Genomic DNA, 11,738 nt, shown 5'->3' with positions numbered 1-11,738 from the left:
GAAAACACAGGATCGTCAGCGATCGGAGATAGCAATGTAGATCTCGCTGCCCTAGACGGAAACCCTGGAGGAGAAAGAAACAGGGGCGAGTCTATCGGGAAATTCAGGAACCAACTGTGGTTCTGCCCGAATCGGATAGACACGGCCACGAAGGCTCGCGCGGCTCGTTGTGTAGCACGTGCGGCCGGGGCTCGCTTCCCCCTCCGCCGGTGTCTGAAAAGCAGATAGCATGACCCATGTACTCTCCGGACCATCGATGAGCACGTACCGGTCGAAGAATAAACCTCCAACCCAACTGCAAAAGTTTTTTCCTACTTAGCTTGTAACGATTTTAAGTCAATCTCAAGCTAGTTTTAAGCTAAAAAGACATTTCAATTTGCTTGAATGTAAAAAGGAACAAAAAATACATCAACAATATATAGAAGTAATGAATTAGCATTCCATATTTCTTAACCAAATTACAGGGAAGAAATCACATCCACAACATACAACATAGAAAAGGTTTTGGATCGCTCCGCTGAATATGTCCCGAGGCGGAGGAAAAGCTTGCTTGTGTACATCTAAGTTATTTATTTAAAAACTCATAAATGTTACGTACTTCCTCCGTCTATAAATATATGTCTGAGGTTTGACTAAATATGGATATATCTAGACACTAAATAGTTAGATACATTTAAATTTAGACAAATCTCAGACGTCTATGGCTGTTCTAGGATCACCTTTTGGCAGGCAGGTGGGTAGAGCTCTGCGAAGGAAATATATTGCTGTTCTAGGATGACCTTTTGGCAGGCAGGTGGGTAGAGCTCTGCGAAGGAAATATATTGGTAGCTTAAAGCCTGAGTAAATTTGTTGCCCTGACCTTCAGATTCTAGCAGTTTAGCTCTGTGCAACCGTGACCAATGGACTAACCCATCTCTGCAGGCTTCTACTAGGAGTAACATTATTCCCCCGCCCTTCCGTGAGCAAGTCTTCTGCAGGTAGCTGACACTCTAGTTTTTTTTTTCCAAATGAGGGAAATATCGCCCTAGTTTCTGCATCCAAAAGATGCACATGATTTTTTTTATTAAATTATTCACGAAACCTTATAACAAATAATACAAAAGATCAATCTCGAAGCAATCATATTATACCTACAATGGGATGAAGAGGGTGACAATACATCAACTCACATTATCCAAAACTAAATGCCTTCCCAAACCGCCCAATAGCAGGTGAGAAACACATCCAGTCAAGCAGACTTGCAGCGCACACCAACGCACACGCCACAGGAGTTGCTCCTGCCGTCTTCCTCGACTCCATCTTCAAGAGAGATCATCGCATTAACCTTGCAAGACCTGCCGTCGATGCCACCATGACGCTAGACGGCTCCACCATCCTACACCTATACATCATCCCGCATCTGTCGTTGATACTCAGCGCCAACAATGTGGTAGATGAACACCACTCCACCAAAAAACCTCCAACATCCAGCAGCTGCTCCAAAAACGATATCCCAAGAGGTAGAACGATGCAGGGCGCGCCACCATCGTCCGATCCGGGAGACCCGGACTTAGGGTTTCCCCCGGAGTAGCACAAGTGAGAGACCGTAGACTGCGACGACGATGCCTTCAAGAAGGTAGCGGCGTGACACGTCGTCCGCCAACCGAGGTCGGAGCACGGTTTTCACCGGCAGCCGCGCATCCCCAACTCTCCGAGTGTAGTGCCAAGACGGGCAAAGATGACGCCTTCGACAAGGTAACGATGTCGACCGATGCCGCCATCATCCGCCAAGACCGAGGTCGAGGATCAGTTTTCACCGGCCGCCATGGCACCCCGGACTAGATCACCATTGCCGGAAACCTGTGTGAGATCCCATGATCCCCCACACAGGACTACCAGCCTGGCTGACCATCTCCAACGAAGAAGAAGGCCGCCTCCTCCGTCGAATCCGAGGCTGCTGCCCCGGGCGTCCTCGTGCCGCGGGAGAAACCCAAGGTCACCACCCCCGCACCGGCGAGAAAGGGAGGGGATGGCGCAACCCGTCCCCCCACTAGCCACCACCGGTGTTCCACCGACGGGAGGCAGGGGAGGCCGCGGCACAGATCACTGGCCACCGTCGCCCCTCCTTCCTCCGACCGCCGCCGCCCAGCTATCACACGTGGGCAGGAGGTCTACCGCCGCAGCCACGAGGGGATCGCCCAGCCGTCGTCCTCGCCGCGTCAAGAGGGAAGCCCGCCGCCGCCCCGTCCCGCGGCCTTTGCCCGGTGGTGCCGCCGGTGGCGGCTGCTAAGGTTTCTGGGAGGGGGCTGCGGGAATAACACAACGTCGAAGTATGATACCCGATGCATGGTTACCAAGACACGACATGCGTGGTTAGTCGTCGCCAATCAGAAAGCAAAGCATGGTGTTGTCTTGGAAAGTTCATATTCAGTTCTAGGTTTCTAGGAGTACATTGTACATGATCCCTCTGGATGGTACGCACGGCCATGGTTAGAGCATCTCCAGCCGCGTCCCCCAAAGCATCCCTCAAAGGGATTTGGGGCGCGCCGGACCAAAAAACCGTTCCAGCTGCGTCCCCCAAAGCCCATTTTTGTCCGGCGCACCCCGATACGGTGTCCGGCGCCCCGAGCCCGTCCCCGTCCCACTGGGGACGCACGGGGGACGCCGGACACACCGAAAAGCGAGGCGGGGAGTGGCGGGGCCGACTTGTCAGCGGCATAATAAATTTTAACCTAACCGTCGCCTACCTCGCGATGAAAGTTATTGGCGCGCAGGGACGGTGCAGTTCGTGCAGCGACGGTGCAGTTCCCGCAGAGCCGCAGCGAGGCGTCCCGTCGCGCCTAGCTCTACGTGCCGGCGTTAATGAGCGCCACCGCTCCTCCGCCTCCCTCCAGCCAATAAAAGGGCCGCCTCTCATCGTCCCTCTCACACACAAACCCTAGCGCCTCTCTCCCAAACCCTAGCCGCCACCATCTCAACAAGACTCGACGCTATGTCTGGTAGAGGCGGAGGCCGGCCTCGCGGCCGTGGTCGTGGTCGTGGCCGCGGCAGAGCTGAACGCTCGCCGTCGCCTCCCACGCCGTCGACTTCATCGTCGGAGATGGACGTGGAGCCGGACGTGCTGTTCGAGTTCGTCCTCGTCCTCAAGGGCAACCCGCGCGGCATCCATAGGCTGCCGGACTCCTTCGCCGACTACGTCGCCGGCGACGACCGCCCACGCACGATGCATCTGCGGGAGGCTGCGTGCGGCTACTACCGGTGGATCGTCGACGTGATCTACGACGCGAGCGGCAAGATGTACCTCAACATCGGCTGGGAGAAGTTCGCGCGGCACCACAGCCTCGAAGCCGGCTTCATCCTCCTGTTCTCCTACTTCGGCGACAGGGACATGAGTGTCAAGGTCTTTGACGAGACGCGCTGCTGCCGGGACTACCACGGCGACAACACCGACGAGGAGGACGACTGAGTGTTGTTTCTTCGCAGCGAACACGTGCACGGAAGTTTCTGGATGTTCGCCTCATCGGTAGAACCAACAAGGGCACCATCCTCCCGCTGGATTTTCCAGTTTAGGTGACTGGGTGTGCCCTCGAGTGTTCTTTCTTAGCAACGAACACAGGAAACCTTCGATGCACGGCCTAGTTAGGTTTAGTTTCTTTGTAAAATTTTATGTTTGTGTCCACCATGGTTCAAACTATGTATTAGTTTGTGGAAAACCATGTTCCAAACCGTGTCTTCGTGTGAACCACGTTCCCAATTATGTATTAGTTTGTGAAACTTGAAATAAAAATCTCAAAAAAGTATTTTAAATTTTTGGGGGAGGCGTTTAGGGACGCGGCTGGGTAGTGACGTCCCCCAAAGACGGCACGAACAAAACACGTTTCCCAAACGCCTAATCCGACACGATTTGGGAAACATTTTGGGGGGACGCGGCTGAGATGCTCTTAACTCGCTAAATTACACACAAGCATATAGTATTGCTGCTACTGCGTGTCATCAGTCACCACACGTCTGGAGGCGGAGAGGTGTCCCCTGCAACGACCGGTCTACCCTACGCCGTCGTGTTCGGTCGCTTTCCCCTTATTCAACTCGCCTTCGCCATCGCCTGGACGGTCCGGGGGTTTCACATGGCGTCGACGCCCAGCGCAGCAGATTTGCTTAATCTACTGCCATTGGTGGCGACGCCTGCTGCTTGCCTGCGTGGTTGCGCTTAGCTTAATGGGATTGCGCCATTGCGGTCGGCGTCTGACGCGGATTGCGCCGGTTGTAAATACGGTTAGGTGACGGTTTAGTCGGGAGGGGAATATCTCTGTGGCTTTGGTTTGGTAGAGCGATCGGGCCCCCCTAACGCGATGTGTGCGATATCGACAGCACCCAGCTGCGTGCTGTACCGCTGCTGTTCCCAACTATCTCAGCAACTTTTGTGAGAAAAAAAAAAGAACATCCTGATTGTAGCCGAGGGCCTCCGTTTCATATGGATCTCCGAAGCTGAAAGCGAGCATTTCATCCGGTGATAGGAGCATCTCTAGCGGACACCTTACACCGGCTTAGGCTTTAACATCAGGCTGATATAATAAAAGTTTTTATGAAAAGCCATAAACCGCAGCCAAACTTTTTTATGAATCTCCGAAGTTGAAGTGCGCATTTCGTCGGGAGATATATAAGAACAGTCACACTTATCACATTGGGCTACTGTAGCTAGAAGAACTGCTCCATTAGATTTGCGCCTAGCTCAATCGGGTGGAAGAGTACATATATGTACAAAGTACAGTCTGCTGAGAAATCCCGTCACCCAGATTACGCTTCTGAAATTTTCCCACTTTATTTAGAGGTCACTTCTGCATGTTCTTTCAGTCTTCTCTCTCGTACAAGAAACACAATTTAAACTGCGTGTCAAGTCACAAGGATTACGTACAGCTCTACTGTGGTTGGTTGTACGTTTGTATGTGTGGCAGCTGATACTCCCCCGTCTATTGTTCTCCTACGTAGGTAATATGTGGTGCACATGCGAGGCGTAGACATCGGATGCCCTGGACACAACAAAACCAAATGGCATGAAGGGTGTATTTTTTTACTAAGGGCATTTCAAACGGGACGGACGCATTTCGGACGTCCAAAAGTGGTTGCGAGTGTCCGTTTGCGTCGTTCCGCGGATATATTTTGTCCGCGCGTCCGTTTGCGTCTGGGTGTGCTCCCACCGGGGCGACCCATATTTAGATTTGCAACATATTTAAAAATATAAAAAGTAGTACATTTAAATGCATAAAAACTATACAATATAGATCTAGAAACCTAGACTACTTGTTTCCAGACGGGTCGGCCCCGTCGTTGCGTTGCTCCATCGCCTGCTTCTCAGCCGCCTCCTGTGCGGCTGCTATGGCTCGGTGCGCCGCCGCGTCCTCTTGCAAGCACTGCTCCAGCCTCGCGTTCGCGGCGTCGTCCTTGAGCGTCTCGAAGGACTCGACTATTGCTCTCTGCTCCGCTGCCCTCTCCTCCGGGTAGGCACATCAGGGTCATCGGAAGACCATGATATGTCGGAGTCGGACTCCTCTGCGGCTGCGGCAGCCGCCAGCCTGCGCTGTTCCATCTGGGTGTCGAACGCCGCGTGGGCCGCCCGCTCCTCCGCTGCTTCCTTCTCCGCGTTAGCCAGGTACTTGGTGTTCCTGACCGGGTCGAGGAGGTCGCCCGTGCTGTCGTCGGAGTCGAACTCCTCGTCGGAGCTCGAGGCCGGGGGAGGTGGAGTGGGAGGTGTAGGTGGAGGTGCGGCAGCCTAGCCGCGGCCGGCGTTGCTCATGGTGGTTGCGGCGGAGTCTGAGCGTCGGCCGGCGCCACGCGTGGAGGTTGTGCGGCGGCTAGGGTTTTGTGGGGAGGAGATGAGATGTTGGCGCCCCTGTTTATATAGATCAAAGGCAGGGCGACGGCCGCGGCACGCGTGGCAACGCCATTACTTCGTGCGCAGAGATAGGCGACGGCCGCGCGCCACGCGAGGCATCGCTATTTACGCGGCCGCAGACTGCCGAAGCGACGCCTCGGCGCCAGTACTAGCGGAGAAGACACATCGACGCTGGGTCACTGCCAGGCGGGCGACAAAACGTCCACCAGACGCAAGCGGACACTTTCCGCGTCCGCGCAGCATCCGCAGAGACTCATCCCAGGCGTATATTTGGGCCAGGTTTGCGTCTCCGCGGACGGTCCGGTCACTTTGCGTCGTCCCGCTGGAGGTGGTGCCAGACCATTTCCGATCACGGCCGCATCGTGCGGCTGGAAATGCCCTAACAAACACATGATGCTTTCTGGCGGGCGCCGCTGAATGATTGGATCGATTCTCTGCTCTCTTGTAGTCTTGTAGTCTTGTTACTCCTACTAGTCCTAGAATTGGAGGATTGTTGTTGCGCAACATCATTGCCCTAAATCGAATCCGTCTTGGATTCGGTCAACTGTGGTGCGTCATGTGCAAATGCTCAAGATCACAATCACTTTAGACCGATACTAGACGGACACGCGAGCTTCGCCTCGCCGCCTGCCTGGGGTTGTCACACAACAGGGCTTGTACGCTGTATTTGGTGAATTCTTTACATACATAAAACTCGGTCTGCATGGAACTTGGCACAATGTGTTCACAATTTTGATTGTGATTATGGTTTCTACGTGTCTCATGTGTTGATGGCTGGTGTAGTTTTGTAGAACACAATCTTTTTAGTATCTACCCAAAAATATTTTAATATGATAACACATCACAATGGGAAACATGTTGCAGATAAGATTGATACATACAAAGAATGCTGTTATACCCAACAATCAGACTAATATCACTGGAATAAAGTTAATAATGAGGAAGCTTTAATAAAAAAATACTTCAAAATTCGAGCGCTATAGCTACATCGTGTCCAGTATAAATGTAACAAAAGGGGTATAACTGGAGAGCAATTAACATAGGAGAAAGTGTCCCTTGCACCAAGCCTGCAACGGTCAAGCAAAAATGTGAAAAAAAAGACATGCTCGACCTATCCATATATGTCATGAAGCTGCTTAGGTTGCAGTGTAAGAGAAAATAATTGGTTTTGAATAACAATAGGTCTAAAACTAAACATTAGGCACATCGGCACATGAAATATGGATCACATGTGTTCCAACACGTTTAGGGAAGTACACATATATGAAATAGGTACATCCAAAAACCTGAAAAATCAAAATTCCAAGTTGAGACATAGGTGGGTCCAAATCCACCCGTTTGGCTATGAAAATGGGAAGATAGACTGTCAAATCCAATGTAAGAACCGACTGGGAAATTAAAAAACGGCATAAATTGTAGCGATAATGAATCTGGAGATGTAACTTGCAGCGATATGGTGTGTAACTCAGATAGCTGAATCAGATCATCATATGCTTGTTTCATAGAGCTAATATACAAATAAAGGTATAGCCCACTGCACCCACTGCCTCCAGCCCCATGGCCATCAACATGGTGGTTCCTCTGCAGCAGAGGGAAGATGGCGCAAGCGGCGATGGGAGAAACTGATCCGAAAACCAGCACACCTCAGATCGGCGGCCCGCATCCATCCCGCCTCTGGTGACACGCCACCGTGGCCATGCCAAAAAGAGCAAAAAGGAAGCAAAAATTGCTTCCAACCTAACTCTACAGATTCACACCTCCCACCTACTCACCGCTGGCCACTGTGGAAGCACCGGTGTGCCTCCACCCACATCGCTGGAGCGGTGGACGGAGATAGACAGAACCAACTGGCTCTCCGGCTAGGGGCAATGGGGCCCAAACTAACGTCCAAGATAACTCCTACTCTGGATTGAATGGCCCATGGAGCTCGTGCGGGAAGGGGCTCAGCAGGCTGGGTATTCACCACGCTTAAAGCTTAGTTTAATACTCAACCAAACGCATCTAATGAAACAATTGAAGGGCGGGAAATGAGTTTGTTCTGCAACCAATTATCTTACTTTGATAGTTCAAAAACAACTGTTGTCAAGTTTAGGGGGAGTGCACATGACCAAATTGCATTCTCTGAGATACTTTTAAGCAAGAAACCCAACAAAATTAGCCATCAACTCACGATAACCCTGTAAACTAACAATATTAAGATCAGTAAACAACAAACTACATTTATTTTGCTCATACAAAAGTAAATAATTGTGGCTATCCTCGCAGCTTAGCATTGTATAAGAATACATGTTATGTTACTATCCCACCAAAAAAAGATGCTACTGTTACAGAAACATGAACATGGCTAGGTAGTACTATATACTAATATACACACATAATGAGAAGTATTCATGTACATGTGCAAAGAGGAAACAGAAAATAGCTGACCCTTTCAAACTTTTGGTACATATACAATGAACTCAGGAACAACAAAATATCCAATACTCTTGTAGCGTGTCACCTTCTATAAGGGCTGTCAAAATAATAGAAGAAACAGATAAGAGACTGCACAAAAGCGTCGATGGATCTGTAACCTGAAATACATGAACCAAGACAGATTAACATTAAAAAAAATCTTGTAATCATATAGAAATCTATGTGAATCATTTTTAGATAGCGGGCTAGCTTTAGATACAGCCTAATTGGTTCTTTTGCAGTAAAAGAGAAACTAAATTTGAATGATTCAAAAAGAGTATGTGTCGAGTAATTAAGACAAAATCCAAGTTTCTCAAGCTTTCCGTTACTCAAGAAATGAAGACACAAATTGGTCCCTGAACCATAACATACTAAAAATCATATTCAGATCAGCTTTTGAAGTACACGGCTACTGAACTACGAATCAGTTTCCAACTGCAGCAATATTCTTCAGAACGCTGCGATCTGAGTATATAAGATAATCCTTCTAAAATATAGTAAATTAATTATCTAATTACACACTTATAGTCCTCAAGTAAGTTCATTGATATATACTACTGATAAACATAGAAGTAGCAAATAGACTTGCAATGTAAAAGCTTACAGAGCAAAAGCCACATAAATGTGTGTGAAAGAAGGGAGATACAGTATGTTGAAGAAGGTTCAAGGTACTGTAATACAGTAACTGGTGAATGGAAATACCAGCGAGCTAAACATTAGCAAAAAAATGCCATAGTAAATCCGAATGGAATTTCAGTATTGAAGTTATAGTGGATCTATTTACCTTAGTTTGACAAAAGCATGCTATTACATAAAGATGAGAATGAGTGATGATTTCTGCATACCAATGAAATGTGACACATTCGCAATTATATGAAATCGCGGGAAGGCAAATATCTAAAAAAAATATCCAGAATTCTGAATCGTTCTTCCATCTCCGTTCTGCTACATCATTCGATCAAAAGTCTGAAATTTTAATGATTAAGCAGATGCATGCACAATCAATATGGCATGAGATCTCTAGGAAGCACATTGCATGTTTATCTTTTGTTCTGAAACTAACACGGACAAAATGCTACTTGGAAAGGAGAACCATACCATGGTGAGTTCCTTGGGAGAGCGCGTAGAGATAGGAAGATGTGGACAGTGCCGAAGCTTCACCCTGCTGATTCGTAACCAATTTGAGATCAGCACATACAGTGTCATAGTTTAGAAACTGGTATCCAGTACAAGCATCGGATGGACTAAAGCACAAAACGAAATAATACCAAACAAGAATCAAAGATTTCCTGTGATTGGCCAATATGTAATACCCAAACCATGGGACAACTACCGTCTATTCTTACAATCTTATATTATGTGATTTGTATTTGGTATTATTAGTCAGGCAGGCTCCTTAGTTTATGCTGCAACAGTAAGAACACCATTTTGCTAAGCAAAGTATATCAAATCTTTTTGTTGAAATAAAAAATACTATATCGTTTATTCATCAGCAATGAACATACGAAGTGCAAATATCTGCGAAGGGCATGGCTCCAAGATGAGTTACCACTATAAGTTGCCAATATTTCGAAAGTCAGGGCAAAAAGAAAATTAATCAAGGTTTCATGAAGATATCGCACATTTTCAATACCTTGATGTCCAATTGGCTCTTATGCCATCACAACTGATTGGTATCCCATATCCTACCTCTCAAACTGCTTGGTCCGCCGAACAGATAGGCTGTGAACACAAGGTCAATAACCTGCAAAAATCCTCCATGTGCTCACATCAATCAAAACAGAACCGGGGGACAACAATGCAATCTCTCCTTTTCTATTGTCCAGGCACCCAGGAATCTACACATCTTTATCGAAGAAGGCATCTACACATGCCATGACAACTTACGCCAACTCCCAAAACAACCATGGAATACCACATAGATCCCCTAATTCGAGCAGTTTAAACTAAGTAAACCAGTGTAGCCTTCAGAGCCCAGGGAAGCAGGGCAGGGCTAGGGGAAGCGAAATCGGAGAGAGGTGGAAAGGGACTCACGGTCGGCGGAGATCTTGAACTGCTCGAGCGAGGGGATGCTGGCCGGCTTGGCGACTGCCTGGGCGTCCCCGCCGGCGTCGCAGTGCACGACCCTGCAGCGCCTCCGCCCACCGGCGGCGACGACCCTCGGGCACGCGGAGGCGGCCCCGTGGATTGGCGCTGGTGCCAGAGGCGGTGAATGCGCCCGCGGCGGCTGTGTCTGACATCGCTCCCGCCATCATCAGACTAACAGAAGCAGCAGCGGCGGGCTTCCTCCTGCCTCACGGAGGAACCTAGCCCCGGTCGAGAGAAACCCAGCCCTCGGTCAAACCGCATGGAGGAAACTCAAAGACTCGACCAACCGATCAAGGGAAAAGAAAGAGGTGGAACGGACGGCACCGTCCAAAGCATGAGCGTGAGGCAGCTGTTTCTACACAGGCCCACAAACCACTGGCCCATCAGCAGAGACGGCACATCGTTACCTGGAGGCTGGAGCGGCAGAACGCTGAGAATCCAGCGCATGCAGAATCGCTGCAGCCCATGGAACCCACATTCAGAGACACAAAACGCAGAGATGACACGTATAGGGGCTGAGAATGCACCAATTCTAACAGCATTACTTCTTGTATCTAAATCCTACAAGGATCATCAAATCGTTATAAATTTTTCAAGTATTTTTTTAATTAAAGGGGGCACACGGCCCCAATTTCATTGAATAAATTGGAGTCTGTCATATAAAGTAGAGTAACAAAACAGAGAGTCACAACAGAAAATCACCTGCTACTCAAAGACACCACTACCACACAGGTTTAAGCACGAAACTTTGAAGCTAATTCTTATTACCACTTCTCTTTAGAACATAAGGTCTTAAGACTTTAGAAGAAGCATATAGAGAGACTCCGGGGGTAGACATAAAAACCATGCATACACATAGTTGAGCTAGCTCTATCAACCGTCGCAGATTTTTCTTGTCACAGGAGCCCATCCCCTCCCAAAAATTTCTTTTGCAATCCGTTTCATCCGCTCAGGCACCCGTGGCACAGTTCTTCTGACCTTTTCTTTCTGAAAGATGTACCAGTCATCCAAGAGGCTGCACATAGGAAACATAACATCGGCGAGTTATTAGGCATTTTCCTTTGAAAACAAGAGGAGTTTCTTGTTTTCCATAAGTTCCAAAGTAAAGCTGCAACACCTAGCATGAACACTACTCTATCTACACCCAAAAATTTATGTAACCGGTTCTAGCAAAGATCATAAAAGTTCTCAGGGTTTATTCTCTATCCCTAAAGCACAACTGGCTACACTCCAATTATATCTTGCCAAGGGACACTCGAAGAACAAGTGATTAATATTTTCATTACCACCACAAAATTCACATAAGATACTCCGTTTCCATCCAAAC

At 48.6% G+C, this 11,738-nt stretch overlaps 1 long non-coding RNA gene across 3 annotated transcripts; it reads right to left on the bottom strand.

The window, feature by feature from the left end:
* Nucleotides 1–8,062: 8,062 nt before the first annotated feature.
* Nucleotides 8,063–10,444, bottom strand: LOC124683683. 3 transcript variants are annotated; one of them, XR_006996791.1, is made up of 4 exons: nt 10,358–10,444; nt 9,957–10,067; nt 9,422–9,488; nt 8,063–8,381 (listed from the first exon to the last, which is right to left on the bottom strand). It is a non-coding gene; the product is annotated as an uncharacterized LOC124683683 (long non-coding RNA). The 3 variants fall into 3 exon arrangements; XR_006996790.1 differs by lacking the exon at nt 10,358–10,444 and having other exon boundaries at nt 9,946–10,247; XR_006996789.1 differs by lacking the exon at nt 10,358–10,444 and having other exon boundaries at nt 9,957–10,247.
* Nucleotides 10,445–11,738: the final 1,294 nt, after the last annotated feature.

Source organism: Lolium rigidum, chromosome 1 (genome assembly GCF_022539505.1).
Source record: "Lolium rigidum isolate FL_2022 chromosome 1, APGP_CSIRO_Lrig_0.1, whole genome shotgun sequence".
In the NCBI taxonomy this organism is placed as follows: Eukaryota; Viridiplantae; Streptophyta; class Magnoliopsida; order Poales; family Poaceae; genus Lolium; species Lolium rigidum.
Note: the sequence above shows the minus strand (reverse complement) of the source record. Positions and strands in the feature narration are given on the sequence as shown.